At 39.0% G+C, this 15,092-nt stretch overlaps 1 protein-coding gene and 1 non-coding gene across 3 annotated transcripts in view; one reads left to right on the top strand and one right to left on the bottom strand.

The window, feature by feature from the left end:
• Positions 1 to 15,092, bottom strand: part of GPD2 (glycerol-3-phosphate dehydrogenase 2) — a 151,773-nt gene that overhangs the window by 74,379 nt on the left and 62,302 nt on the right. The gene's annotated exons all lie outside the window — the stretch shown is intronic.
• LOC118625985 lies at positions 2,081 to 2,187 on the top strand. The gene has a single exon (XR_004958818.1). It is a non-coding gene; the product is annotated as a U6 spliceosomal RNA (small nuclear RNA).

Raw genomic sequence — 15,092 nt, 5'->3', positions numbered from 1 at the left:
TCAGAGAGCGCAAAGCCCAGAACATCCCCCATAGTAGCAGCCCAATCAGAGTCAAGATATACACCCAGCAACAGAGGCTGGGGAACAGACATCCATCCTCAGGCAACAGAAGCACAGACCAGCAGCTGAGACCCATCCCTAAAACCTATAGCAAAAGCTGAGCAGGAGTTGAGCCCCACGGGGCAGCAGCACTCCCCAGCTGCCAGCAGCCAGACCTGTGGCTCCAGAGACCTGTGCTGTCCAGCAGCTCACAAGAGCAGTGGGAAGACGGAGCCTTAGAGAGACTGGTGCAATCCAGCTGCCTGCGTGGGAACTGCAGGGTATGGGGGCACCAGAGAGGCCTGTGCGACCCAGCAGGGACTGTGCAATCCAGTTTCCCACGGGACCTGCAGGGTGCTGAAGCACTAGAGAGGCCTGTGCTACACCGCAGGGACTGCACAATCTAGTTACCCACGGGACTTGTGAGGTGCTGAAGCACCAGAGAGGTCTGTGCAACCCAGCTGCAACAAGATAGGCATAAAGGATGTGAAAATAGAGGTAGAGTGAATAGAAGCTACACAGATGATCTCCCAGAACCAAACAGGAATAACAACTAAAATAAAAACAAATCCTCGAAAAAAGCAACAGAAAAGCAGCAGGACAGAACCATATAACCAGGGACACTGGTAGGATCTGCGGAGGCGCAAGAGGGTTGCAGGCTGGGAGCCCATGGACAGCAGCAGTCTTAGCTGTGAGCAGCGCCCTTCGGGAATAAAGACTAAGCCCACTCCACAGGGCAGAGAGCTGGGACAGAGCACTAAAATAGCCCTAGCCACTCACCTGGGGGCTACAGCAGAGTGAGGACAGACTGGGCTGGAACTCTGTGGGGACACCCAGGATTTGGAGGGCACTCAGAGTTTTTGCTGAGTTGCAGCCAAGGATGGTGGCCAGTGAGCTGTGGGGGAAAGCAGCAACCCCCCACCCCCCCAAGATCCAGCCTTTCCCAGGTGAGGCAAAGAAATGCAAACTGAGGCTCATTAACATCCAGCATCTATCCCACCCTCTGGGAAACCTCTTATGCAGAACACCAGGGCTACATTCCAAGGCACTGAGTAACAAAAACTACTAGCCTCCAGGGAAAAGCTAGAGGATAACTGAACCTTTCCTGGGCTTGCAAATCTACCCAGGAAAGTAAGACTTGACAGTGGTCTTTGACGTGGACCTGCCCAGGCCCACCCAAACCCAGTAGAGGGAGCCACAAACAGCAGAACACCAACACCCACAGGAAAAATTTGGCAGGCTCCAAAACCCACTGAGATAGCCAAAATAGTGAAACAAAGAAACAAATCCCAAATGAAAGAACAAGAGAACTCTATCGAAGATGAGATCAATGAAATGCAGTTAAGCAAATTACCAGAAGTAGAGTTCAGAGCCATGATCTAGAGGAAGCTCAACAGCATGACTAAGGACATCAGCACCATAAGTAAAGATATAGAAACATTGAAAACCAACCAAGTGGAAATGAAGAATAACATAGCAGAAATAAAGAACACACTGGAAGGACTAACCAGCAGAGTAGAGAAAGCTGAGGACCAAATCAGTGAATTAGAAGACAGGGTAGAAAAAAAATCAACCAATCAGAAAACCAAAAGGAAAAAACAATGAAAAAATCAGAAAGATAGCTTAAGAGAACTATAGGACAACTGAAAACGTGATAACATTCACATCATAGGAGTTCCCGAAGAGGAAGAAAATGGGCAAAAGTTAGAGAATATATTTGAAGAAAAACATTTCTAACTTGGTGAAGAAAGAAGGCATTCAAGTTGAAGAAGCACAGAGAGCCCCAAGTAAGAAGAACCCAAACAGGCCTACACCAAGACACATAACTAGAGACAAAGAAGGCCACTACATAATATTGAAAGGATCTATCCAACAGGAAGATATAACCTTGGTGAAGATATATGCACCCAATTTAGGAGCACCAACATGTATTAAAAATCTTTTGGAGGACTTCAAAGAGGAAATCAACAGCAGTACAATCATAGCAGGGGACTTCAATAACCCGCTGACATCACTGGATAGATCTTCTGGACAAAAATTAGTGCTCGCTTCGGCAGCACATATACTAAAATTGGAATGATACAGAGAAGATTAGCATGGCCCCTGTGCAAGGAAGACATGCAAATACGTGAAGCATTCCATATTAAAAAAAAAAAAAATTAACAAGGACACACAGACTGTAAATGAAGCACTAGATCAAATGGATTTAATAGATACAGAGAATTACACCCCAAAACCACAGAATTCACATTCTTCTCAAGTGCACATGGGACATTCTCAAAGATAGACCACATGTTAGGACAAAAACTAAGTCTCTACAAGTTCAAGAAGATTAAAATCATATCAAGCAACTTCTCAGATCACAATGGCATGAAACTAGAGATCAATTGCAACAAAAACATGCAAAGACATTTGAAAACATTGAGGCTAAATAGCATGTTATTGAACAATGAATGGGTTACCATGGAGATCAAGGAAGAAATTTAAAACTTCCTGGAAACCAATGAAAATGAACACACAACAACACAAAATCTATGGGATGCAGCAAAAAGCAGTTCTGAGAAGGAAGTTCATAGCAATATAGGCCTAATTCAAGAAGCAAGAAAAATTTCTAACTGACTATCTCATCTCACAATTTAAAGAACTAGAAAGTAAATTGAAAGAAAACCCCAGAGCAAGTAGAAGGAAGGAAATAGTAAAGATCAGAGCCGATAAATGACACGGAGACCAAAAAAAAACAATTCAAAGAATCAATGAAACAAAGAGCTGGTTCTTTGAAAAGATAAACAAGATTGATGGACCCTTAGCTAGACTCACCAAGAAACAAAGAGAGAGAACACAAATGCACAAAATCAGAAATAAAAGAGGAGAAATAATAACTGACACCACAGAAAAACAAAGGATTATTAACAAATATTATGAACAATTATATGGCAACAAATTCGACAATCTAAGCAAAATGGACAAATTTCTAGAAACAAATAGTCTCCCAAAAGAGAACCAGGAGAGATAGAAAACTTGAACAGACCAATAACAACAAAAGAAATTGAAGATGTAATCAAGACTCTCCCAGCAAACAAAAGTCCAGGACCGGACTGTTTCATGAGGGAGTTTAACCGAACATTCAAAGAACTACTACCCATTCTCCTCAAACTACTTCAAAAAATTCAAGAGGAAGGAAGACTTCCAAACTCATTCTATGAGGCCAGCATAATTCTAATTCCAAAACCAGAAAAAGACACTACAAAGAAAGAAAACTACAGGCCAATATCCCTGATGAACATAGACGTCAAAATCCTGAACAAAATACTAGCGAATCAAATCCAGCAATACATCAAAAAAATTATTCACCATGACCAAGTGGGATTCATCCCAGGGATGCAAGGCTGGTACAATATTTGCAAATCAATAAATGTGCTATACCACATAAACAAAATGAAAAATAAAAATCATATCATCACATCAACAGACACTGAAAAAGTCCTCAACAAAATCCAGCACCCATTTCTGATAAAAACACTCAGCAATCTGGGAATAGAGGGATCATACCTCAACATAATAAAGGCCATATATAAAAGATCTATAGCCAACATCATACTCAATGGGCAAAAATTAAAAGCATTTTCTTTAAGAACAGTAACAAGACAAGAATGCCCACTTTCACCACTCTTATTTAATATAATACTGGAAGTCTTAGCCAGAGCAATCAAACAGGAAGAAAAAATAAAAGGGATCCAAATTGGAAAGGAGGAAGTGAAACTGTCATTATTCTCAGATGACATGACACTATATGTAGAAAACCCCAAAGATTCCAGCAAAAATTTACTAGACTTGATAAATTAATTTGGCAAAATAGCAGGATACAAAATTAACGTCAAGAAATTGATGGCAAGCCCTGGCCGGTTTGGCTCAGCGGTTAGAGCGTCCGCCTGCGGTCTGGAGAGACCCGGGTTCGGTTCCCGCTAAGGGCATGTACCTCGGTTGCAGTTTGTCCCCGGCCCTGGTTGGTCGTGCGGGTGGCAGCCACTCGATGTGTCCCTTTCACATCGACGTTTCCCTCTCTCTTCCTCTCTCTCCCTCCCACTCTGTCTGTACAAAAAAAAAAGGAAAAATGTCCTCGGATGAGGATAAAAAAAAAAAAGAAATTGATGGCATTCTTATATACCAATGATGAACTCACAGAAAGAGAAACTGAAAAAATAATTCTATTTACCATCATGGCAAAAAAATTAAGGTACCTAGGAATAAACTTAACCAAAGAAATAAAGGACCTATTCGCAGAAAACTACAGACCATTGAAAATAGAAATAGAGGAAGATATAGATAAGTGGAAGCACATACCTTGTTCATGGATTGGAAGAATTAACATCATTAAAATGTCCATACTACCCAAAGCAATCTATAGACTCAATGCAATTCCCATGAAAATATAAATGACATACTTCACAGAACTAGAACAAATACTTCAAAAGTTCATATGGAACCAAAAAAGACCCCGAATAGCCACAGCAATCTTGAAAATGAAGAACAAAGTCAAAGGAATCATATTACCAGATTTCAGGTTATACTACAAAGCGACTGTAATTAAAACAGCCTGGTACTGGCAAAAGAACAAGCAGATAGTTCAATGAAACAGAATAGAGAACCCAGAATGGACCCAAGACATTATGCTCAATTAATATCTGACAAAGGGACAAGAGCATACAGTGAAGTAAAGACAACCTCTATAATAAATGGTATTGGGAAAATTGAACAGCTACAAGCAAAAAAATGAAACTAGACCATCACCTTACACAGTACACAAGAATAAACTCAAAATGGATAAAAGACTTAAATGTGACTCATGAATCCATAAAAATCCTAGAAGAAACTGTAGGCAACAAAATTTCAGACATCATATGCAGCAGAATTTTCACTGATACATCACCTAAGGCAACAGAAACAAAGGAGAAAATGAACACATGGGACTACATCAAACTAAAAAGCTTCTGCACAGCAAAAGAAACAACCACCAAAATGGAAAGACAACCCACTGTATGGGAGAACATCATTGCCAATGATATATTAGATAAGGGGTTAACTTCCAATATATATAGAGTGCTCATACAGCCCAACAAAAGGAAGACAAAGAACCCAATTGAAAAACGGGCAGAGAAACTAAATAGATGCCTCTCCAAACACGACGTACAAATGGTTAAGAGACATATGAAGAAATGCTCCACATCACCAATCATCAGAGAGATGCAAATTAAAGCAACAATGAGGTATCTCCTCACATCTGTCAGAATGGCCGCCATCAACAAATCAGCAAACAGCAAGTGTTGGCGAGGGTGTGGAGAAAAGGAGACTCTAGTACACTGCTGGTGGGAATGCAGACTGGTGCAGCCACTATGGAAAACAATACGGTGTTACCTCAAAAAATTGAAAATTGAACTGCCATCTGACCCAGTGATCCCACTTCTAGGAATATACCCTAAGAAACCTGAAACACCAATCAGAAAGAATATATGTACCCCCATGTTCGTAGCAGCACTATTTACAATAGCTAAGATCTGGAAACAGCCCAAATGTCCATCAGTAGACAAATGGATAAAAAAGCTGTGGTACATATACACAATGGAGTACTATGCAGCTCTAAGAAAGAAAGAAAGAAAGATCTCTTATCCTTTGAGATGACATGGAGGGACCTGGAGAGTATTATCCTAAAGGAAACAAGCCAATCAGAGAAAGATAAATATCACATGATCTCACTTATTTGTGGAATATAATGAACATAACAGTCTAAGGAACAGAGACGTGGAAGTGGAGTACAGACTGACAATTCCCAGAAGAGTGGGTGTGGGAAGAGAGATAAACCACAGAACTTATATGCATGTATGCATGAACAATGGACATGGACAACAAAGCTGGGGACAGGGTGGGAAGGGTGGGGGAGTGGGGTTTCAGTGCAGGGGGAAAAAGGAGAAACATCTGTAACAATAATAAATTAATTAATTAAAATTTAAAAATAATAATAAAAATAAAATACATCCCTTGTTCAATTGTGGCGTCACAGTCATGGCTTCAAGATGCCCATACCGTGAGAGGCAGGGACAGGAGATTCCAGCCTTTAGTCCAGCCCACGGTTCCCACCTGAGCCTGCCCAAAGATATCCCAGAGGCTGTGGTAGTTCCCCATAATCCCCACTTCCTAGTACCTTAGCTCCTACCCTGGTGTGTGGGCTGGACCTAGTGCCTTGCTTCTAATGAATGGCACACAGCAAGAATGATGGCATGTCATCCCGTGTTAGCTTACAGAAGACTGCCTTCCCTTGTCTTCTTTTACTTGGTCAGAAGACTTGCAGAGGTCCCAGTCAACAGGTCACAAGGGACTGAGGCTTTCGTCCAACAACCTGTGAGGAGCTGATCCTGCCAAGAGCCATGTGACTCGCTAGGAAGCACCGCTCCTGTGAGCCTCCGAGCCAGAGGCAGGCCAAGGGCGCACGCAGATCCTTGACCCACTGAAACTGGGATAACAAATGTTGTTTCAAGCCACTGAGTTTTGGGGTTGTTTATTGATGACACAATTCCCTGTATGAACAAGAACTACAGCCTAGGCAGGAGTTTCTAACTGTCCCTGGGGATGGGGTCTTCAAGAAAGGCTGAGTCCACAGAGCAGTGTGTGTTGCAGACAGGTGGAGGGGAGGCAAGAAGCTGGGGAGACAGAGGCAGGCTGGGCAGTTGGGGACAAGACCATAGGAAGGGAAATAAAATAGAGGACATTGTAAACATTGACAGGATTGCCTGTGGAGACCACCCTGTGTAAAAAAAAGATGATGTAGACCTAGCTTGGTGGAAGACACAAGCCTTAAAATGTATGGATGTTGCTAAGGCAGAATTCCTTGAAAGAACCAATCAAAAGCATATATTTACCCCTTGATAAAGGAGCTTTATGGGCAACACACTTGGGTCCCCTCCCCGCTGCAGGGAATCTGTCTGTCCTTAAAATAAAACTTTCCTTCCGCTTGCCTCTTTGTCTGTGGACTCATTCTTCAATTTTGCGAGACAACGAACCCGGACCTGAACACCACCACTTGGTTTCAGAGTTATCACTGGCAAAGATCAGCTTAAGCCAGAGAAAAGCAAATGCTTGAAATGACCCAACTCACAGAGGAGCTGCTCGACCCCACTCAGGGGCTGGAGTGCAGGCAAGGGACAATGGGAAGGACCCCGGAGGAATGGTCAAATGCCTATCACAAAGGGCCTTTCGTCCACTTTGGGGCACTCGGACCCTGCCCTGGGGCCCACTGCTTCTCACAAGTCAAGTAATATCTGATCCCCTGGAAAGGAAAATGCCTCTGTGAACATGGCTGCATGTCCTGGATCTGTTTGGGAGGCAAATGCTTCCTTAGAAAGCACAAGACCTGGTACCAGTGCCCCAGGAGCACAAACTTGAGCACTGTGCTCAGTTAGGAGGCATCCGTTTGGAAGAACAAGGGTGTGCTTGTTGATTTTTTATCATTACAAAAACAGGAATAATTTTTCCAGAGGTTCTCAGAAATTGTTTTGAGAAATACTATTGTGCTGCTGAGAAATCAGCTGAAGGTTCTAGAAAGATTTCTAGATTTCTCGGATGGCAGGTGGGGGGGGGCAGGGCTGGAGGGGACCTGGCAGGACAGCTTGCGGGGGTCCAGCCAGACGGCAGGGGCAGGGCACTGCTGATTCCAGGCCCAGGCTGATACTGCAGAGGGAGATGAAGGCAGAATTTTGCGGATTTGTGTTAACAGAATCCTTTTTTTTTTCTTTCCCAAACTGACAGTGAGGCAGGGAACTACTCTAGGAATTAGCAAGCCATCTTAGGAGGATATTTCAGGATATTTAAGTGAGAGCTAACACTTTAAAGCCTCAAAACTGCTTTTGCAAGTATTGGACATTTAAAAAAGTTATTCGCATGTACGTATGTGAGAAACCCTCGTGAATACCAACAAAAGTTAAAATGGGCTTCTCTGTCAACCATGCTGATTTTCTTGTTCCATCATTTCCAGTCATATCATCAAGCTACCCGCCAGGATTTCTGGAAATGTACTGTTCCCTCCAGAAAAAAAAAAAAAAAAACATGAAAGTTTAGTCTCCCAAGTTATAGCTAAATTGACATATTAAAGCATTGTGTAATCTAAAAGTATTACCAAAAGTTTATAGCACCACAAAAAAACTAAATATTATACAAAAATAAGTTATTTTAAAATTTTCAATGGCTGCTATAGGCAAAATGTTCTGAATTTCTCATCTTTGTTCACAAGAATAGAATGAGGAAGGAAGAAAGAAGTGCAAAGTCAAAACATTACAAGAAGTTATAACCATTTCTCAAAAATATATTTAACTAATTAACCGTTATGTAATATGTTCCTTTCTGTTTCACCTCTCAAAAATGCAAATTTTTTCCTCCCCTCAAAAATTACTGATATGAAAAAAATATATACAATCTGAAATTAAGAGCATAGTTTTCTGATACACTGAGTATAAAAAAACAAGGAAGTAAAAAGAGGATGCTGTTTTATCTTCTCAAAGAGAATGAACAGTATGTTTAAGTGACAATCAATGCTAACATGTTGTGTTCTTAAGAAAAATAATTAAATTTGAAGGACATCAGAAATAGCATCCCCAGGGTCCAGGTCACTGCTCCTGGCTGTATTTGGGGAGCTCAAATGTCTTCCTTCAGGGCAGGGAAAATGACCTCCCCACTCGCCAGCAATGAAGGGCTGGCCTCTCTGCACTTACGGGAATTCACTAAACCAGCTCAAGATTTTATGAGAAATAGTTTTTGTTTCTTTTCTTTTGAGAAGTTACTTTATATGGAAAGCAATAAGCTCTATCATGGCTAAGATGAACCAGAACATTTAGGATGGTATTATCACTTTTTGTTTTTGTTATTGCTTGCTTTTAGTAGGTATTCCCAGGACTTGTATGACAGTAGTGAAGTATTAATATTCGAGTGAAATTGCTTTGAAATTCTTAGGTGAAACAATAACAAGATTTGTTATCTTAGAAGAATGAAGTCAATTTGAAATCTACCTTTCAGTCATCTTCAGCCTATCTCTTAGCAAGTTAAAGTGGGGTCTTCCGTGTGGGGCAAAGGGTGTGAACTAAACACAGCCCTTAGAGCTTTGCCTTTTCCAACTCGAGTGAGACTGTCTAGCTACCAAGTGCTTCCAACTAAGCCAATTCATGGATCAGGACAGTTGGATGAAGTGATCACCCCAATAAGTCTAGTTATAGAGATCACTTCATAAGTTATATCAATGTCTAATCACTATGTTGTATATCTGAAACTAGAATATTATAGGTCAACTGTAATAGAAAAAAAATTTTTGATTAAAAAAAAAAAAGACACTTGGGTGAATACAGAAGGATGATTAGCATCTATGGGGAGGAATGGTACGACATTTAACTTTCACAACGTGAAATAGAACAGAAGTATATTTTAATACCTTTTACTGATTATCTTATTATGCATGAAAACATGCTCGATATAACAAATGCGGAGAAGTAAAGAGAACAAAATAAAACTCTCCTGTAATCACACTGCTGAGACAACCACAGCTGACATTTGAGTGTTTAAATGTTCACATTTTCTATGCATGTATATGATCACATACATGCATTCTTCCAAATCAGGATTATATGATATATTCCTTTTTTAAAATTCAACATTACTTAGTGTAAACAACTCTCCATGTCAATAAATATATTACTATTATTTCATTTTTAATGTGTAGATAGTATTACATTAAACATTTACAATGACTTATTTATTCAATTTCCTGTTTTTGAACATTTCGGCTATTTCCTACCTTCACTGTCACAGAGAGAACTGCAAGATTACATTTTCGTTTAAACTCTGCATCTTTAATTATTTCATTAGAATAAATTTTCAGATATGGCATTTTTTAGATATTTTTCAATAGAAAGGAAAGAGTAATCCCTATGAAATAACCATCAGAGACATCAATGTAATAACACATAGATCAAAACATTCAGACATTCTGTACATTGGTGCCATAACACAGGTATTCATGCCACATGTCCCATGAAAGAAAAATGATATCATTTAAGGAAAGGGGAGTTTATCTTTCTTTAGAAAAGCTCTGGGCACTTACCTTTGGATTTCAGAAAGCCATTGCCATTAATAAGAAAACAGACTGACCCAAAGGCTGAACATTTTATATGAAGAATCAGTTTCTCTAAAAAAATAACACTACTGTAGAACTGCAAAGTAGTCTGGCTTTTTAATCCTCCCGATCAGAACCCTATGCTTTCGATTAGTATTTTCTAACAGTAAATGTTAGCATATTGGATCGATTATTTAATACCTATTTCTAGCTGTATATTAGGAAACCATTGATGGAGATACTATGTGAAGTTAGAATAGATCATTAACATACTTCGTTTTCCTTAAAAACAAAGCAGGCTCAAAAATGTATTAAGCCATAACATTAATTATAATAATACAGTTTCAGGGGAGTTGCTGTTGTTGCTTTTACTTTTTACTTTCTCATTGTAAAATTAACTAATGTTCAATGAGAGGAGGGAGAGACAAACAATATAGGAGGATGAAAAGAGCGACTAATACATCGCTGGCTCCCTAGTTACACAGCCCAAAGATAACCAATGTGAACTATAAAAAATGCCCACTATACATAGCCAACAATGCTGGGGGTTTGGGGGGATGAGATGCGGAGGAGAGTGTCTAGGTGGGGAAAGGAGAAACATCTGTAACAAAAATAAATTAATAAAAATTGAGGAAAAAAAACAAAACATTGTTTTGATGGTGATAATGGCATTAATAATAATTAAATTGATTGCCCACCAACCAGGGCCTGGCCTTTTTTCTAAGCATTTCGTATTTGGTCTCCACAACACTCGGAGCTCTATTCCTGTGTTGATTTTACAGATGAGGAAACCAAGGCAAAGTGGGTTAAGTAACTTGCCCAAGAAACCAAAGCATTTTTGTTTACACACTTTTATTATACCATGAAGCTTTTCTTTATTAAAAAAAAAAATACCCACCGTATCTTACTAGAATCTTTTCCTGCTTATGAAAGTATACAACGTGTATACAGTTTTGTTTTAAACACATATACAATTAACAAACTCACTCTTCACAAAAGTTTGTGTGTGTTTTCTTGTAACTTGTTTTGCAATTTACAATATATTTTAGCCATTTTTCTTATTAATACGTACAGATTACTTTTCAATAAGGGAAGGTACCTAACGTTCTAAACCAGGTAACAATTTTTTGCTGTTATAAATATTGCTATCAATAAAAGTTTGATCAATAGGGCATTGTTAAGTTCAGCTTTGAACCCCTCCAAACACAAAGTTAGGTATATATAAAAACCCATGGACCAGAAATAGCAGGTAGCAGAAACTCAGGGCTGAGTATTCAAGCCCCACAGGCTCTGTCTGGCTGAGCTCTGGGTCTAGAAACAGGTAAAGGAAACCAAGATTTCAGTTCCTACAGCGTGGCAGAAATACGAGTCTCCCTTTAAAGCAATGTCGAGATGCCAGCTAGCACTTGAATGAAGGGATGGAAGAAGGCTCCAGCCCTTGTGAAGGGAGGTTGCAAGGCTCCTCCTACCCACTGTCTGGGGCGGTGCTCAGTCTGCCAGGACAGGCCCAGTGGGCAGGAACCCAGCCGGGGAGCAGCAACTGAGGCAAAGCACAACCCACGGGTGCATTGCGGAGCTTGGTCTGCAGGATCCTGGGTGTCAGCACAAAAGCAGGAGCCTCACTTTGGTTCTGGGAAAGTCTCTGAGGGGCCTGGATGGTGGTAGCAACTGTGTCTATAGGTGTACAGGTATGGAAACAGAAAGTGATACAAAATTGAAGTAATACAAAGGAAGGAAAGGAAGAGGAGAAAAAGTAAAATATGGAAGGTAAAATAAATAAATAAGTAAATAAATGCATGTAGAATCAAATAAATGGATCAAATTCACCTATTAAAAGGTGGATTCTATCTTTTAGGCATAAAAATCCAGGTATATGCAGTGTATCACAGAAATATTAAAACATGAGATATAGAAAAGTTGGAAAGAATTATGACACAAGCCCTGTTTGATGTTATAAATATTTCCCAGTATCATGTGTTTGTTATATTTCTGCCATAGATAAATTTTACTTCTTATGAAATCAAATTTAGCAAGATTTTCCAAAAGAAAAATGGTTTTATTGGTGTCTTGCTTAAAAGCATCTTTCCTACTCCATTTTTAAAATATGAACATGCACTTTCTTCTAATAGTTCTTTGGAATTTTGTTAAATCCTTGATCCACATGACTTATGAGAAACAAAATATACATATGTGTGTATGAAGATGATATATCTATATCTATATCACTATAGATAGAGATAGAGATAGATAGATAGATATAGATATAGATATAGATATAGATATAGATATAGATATAGATATAGATATAGATATAGATATAGATATAGATATAGATTTGGGGAAGCTGATACTCCAACATCACTTATTAATAACCAGTAATGACAGATTTGAAATGCTGTCTTTACCAGATTCTAAATTTTATGTATTTAGATAAATTTTAGACTCTAACTTTTATTCCACTGATCTCTCTGTTCCTTTAACAAATTATTTTAGTTAAAATAGCTTTAGAATACACTTTAATAGATATTAAAGTTCTCCACCTCCTTTATCATTATTCTTTTTCAAAACTACTCTAATAAATCTCATAGGCTTATTTTTACCAATAAACATTAGCAGTTTCTCAAGCCCCCCTCCCCAACTCTTGCCAAAGAAAAATACTATGGCAATTAAAATTACATTAAATTTCCAGATAAACTTTAGTAGCAACTGGTAGTCTAGTCTAAGTAGCAGCAAACTTTCATCTGCTGCAGTTCACTGTCCTGAACCAGGACTTTCTGTTCCCTTGTGGTGGAGAAGGTGATGGTAGAAACGGTGAGCGGGGTAGAGGCCTGTCATTCCCACAATGCACTATCTTCCAGGCTCTCCCTTTCTGCATTTTTTTTCTGTAATGCACACACCTCCTGCTTTTTGCAAACCTTTACTTATGCAGAGAGTGTTATTACACTCCTTCGTTTACGTCTGAGAAACCTGAGGCTCTCTGTAGGTTAAGACACCTGTGGAAAGTCACGGCGCTAGTAAAGGATGAAGCCAAAATTTGATCCCAGTTCATTCTAAGTCTAAAACCTGAGTCCTAATCACTGTGCCATACTGCCTTAGACTTGAAGGAACTGTGGTGAGAATTCAGGAACTGCTAGTCAGATCTACTCATAAACTAAAAGTAGGTATACATTTTCAAACAAACAAAATGAACTGAAGAAAACACCTTGGAGAACGCTAAGGAGTAAATATATTTATCAGCATGTCCTCGTTCCAGCTGTCTTTGGAGACAAAGAGCCTACACCTGGGTTTCAAGGCTGTGCTTCTGTCCAGGAACTGGACACAGAAGTGTTAAACAGTGAAATATTTCTATTGACCCTAGAGACCTGCAGGAGAACATGAGGAGAATTGTACATATTATGTTTATAACATAATATTCCAAAATGAAAGTTGATTCCCCAGAAAATGCAGATGGTAAGAATGCAAATAAATGTTCATGATGAGACTTCATAACTTTTTACTCTTCCGTGTGCACTCTTTGTTTATCCATTACCCAAATTGCACTGGGGCATCGTATTTTATCAAAAAGCTTGTGCAAACATTTTTATACAAGCCCTTAAACATCTAGTGTTCCCCCAAAACTTTGATGTCCTGAAAAATCTAATTATTACTGGTAACTTTAAAAGATCACAGTAATTTATTTTTGTCATATGTGACTAAAGATTAATGGATACAATCAGGAATAATTTGGTAAAAACATATCAAATGCAGAGAAAGCAAAATTTGTTGTTAAGTGAAGCATCAAATATAATAAAAGAGCAAATTCCATGAATGAACAGCAACAATGCACAATTCATTAACCAAATGCCCATGACTATTTCACACTTCAGAGAGCCACTGATATGATCAGAAATTGTAGTAAAAGGATAAATATAGATTAACTTCAGCATCTCTATATATTTTAATTATACAGGCTACCCCCAGAGAGCTACCAGCATAAAAAAAGAAATACAAACTAAGGTTCGACCATCCCCTTTATAAATCATAATTTCACATATATGAAATAACACATTCAGTCGACTATTCTAGAAGACAACAATCAATATGCCAAGAGATATTAAAAGTATATCATTGTCTTTGCTGTTACTAACTATAAAAATTAAACATTGGCTAAATATACTGATATTTAGACACTGCAAAATAATAACTACAGTATGATGTTGTATTTTTTAAAAGACATATGTAGAAAGTACACAAAGTAAGCATAGATGAGAATTTTCAAAAGGAATGAAAGGTATTTAATAGTGGTTGGCTTAAAATTATTTCATTCCCAGTCCTTTAACAACCCTAGCTCTTTAAATTAAGCTGATTCCGACTTCCCTTACCTCCTCCTACCAGTCCTAGGTCTTCATAGACTCTCTTTGCATGTTCTCCTCCTATCACTGACACCCAGTCAGTTCTCAATTCTGGATTCTACCAAATTGTGCACTTTTTCTGCCTCCACTCTGAGCAACACTAGACAGATATGAGAACAGACACACACACACAAATATCCCGTGTAGATAACAAATTTACATTTACTAATCTCAGCAAAGTAACCCTACACCCTATCACATTCTCCATAAGGTAGTTGTGAACCTTTTGTACACGGAAGTCCTTTATCCTACCCACCGGTCGAACACAGCATTTAAGATCAGCTCTTCCTAGTCACACACTCTCCTCTTTTATATCTCAGAATCTTTGCCCTTTGTTTCTGCCCTTTGCCTTGCCAAAGCTAGGACACAGCTCTGATATGCCATTCCTTATATTTTCACCAGATCTTCTTCCACATACTGACTTCTACGACTTGCATATTCAAGTTCTCCTGCACTGACTTTTACCTCTGAGTCTACAGAAATAGTCAGATTGCTCCTATCTTTAAAAATAAAAA

Source organism: Molossus molossus, unplaced genomic scaffold, assembly GCF_014108415.1.
Source record: "Molossus molossus isolate mMolMol1 unplaced genomic scaffold, mMolMol1.p scaffold_m16_p_11, whole genome shotgun sequence".
Classification (NCBI taxonomy): domain Eukaryota; kingdom Metazoa; phylum Chordata; class Mammalia; order Chiroptera; family Molossidae; genus Molossus; species Molossus molossus.
Note: the sequence above shows the minus strand (reverse complement) of the source record. Positions and strands in the feature narration are given on the sequence as shown.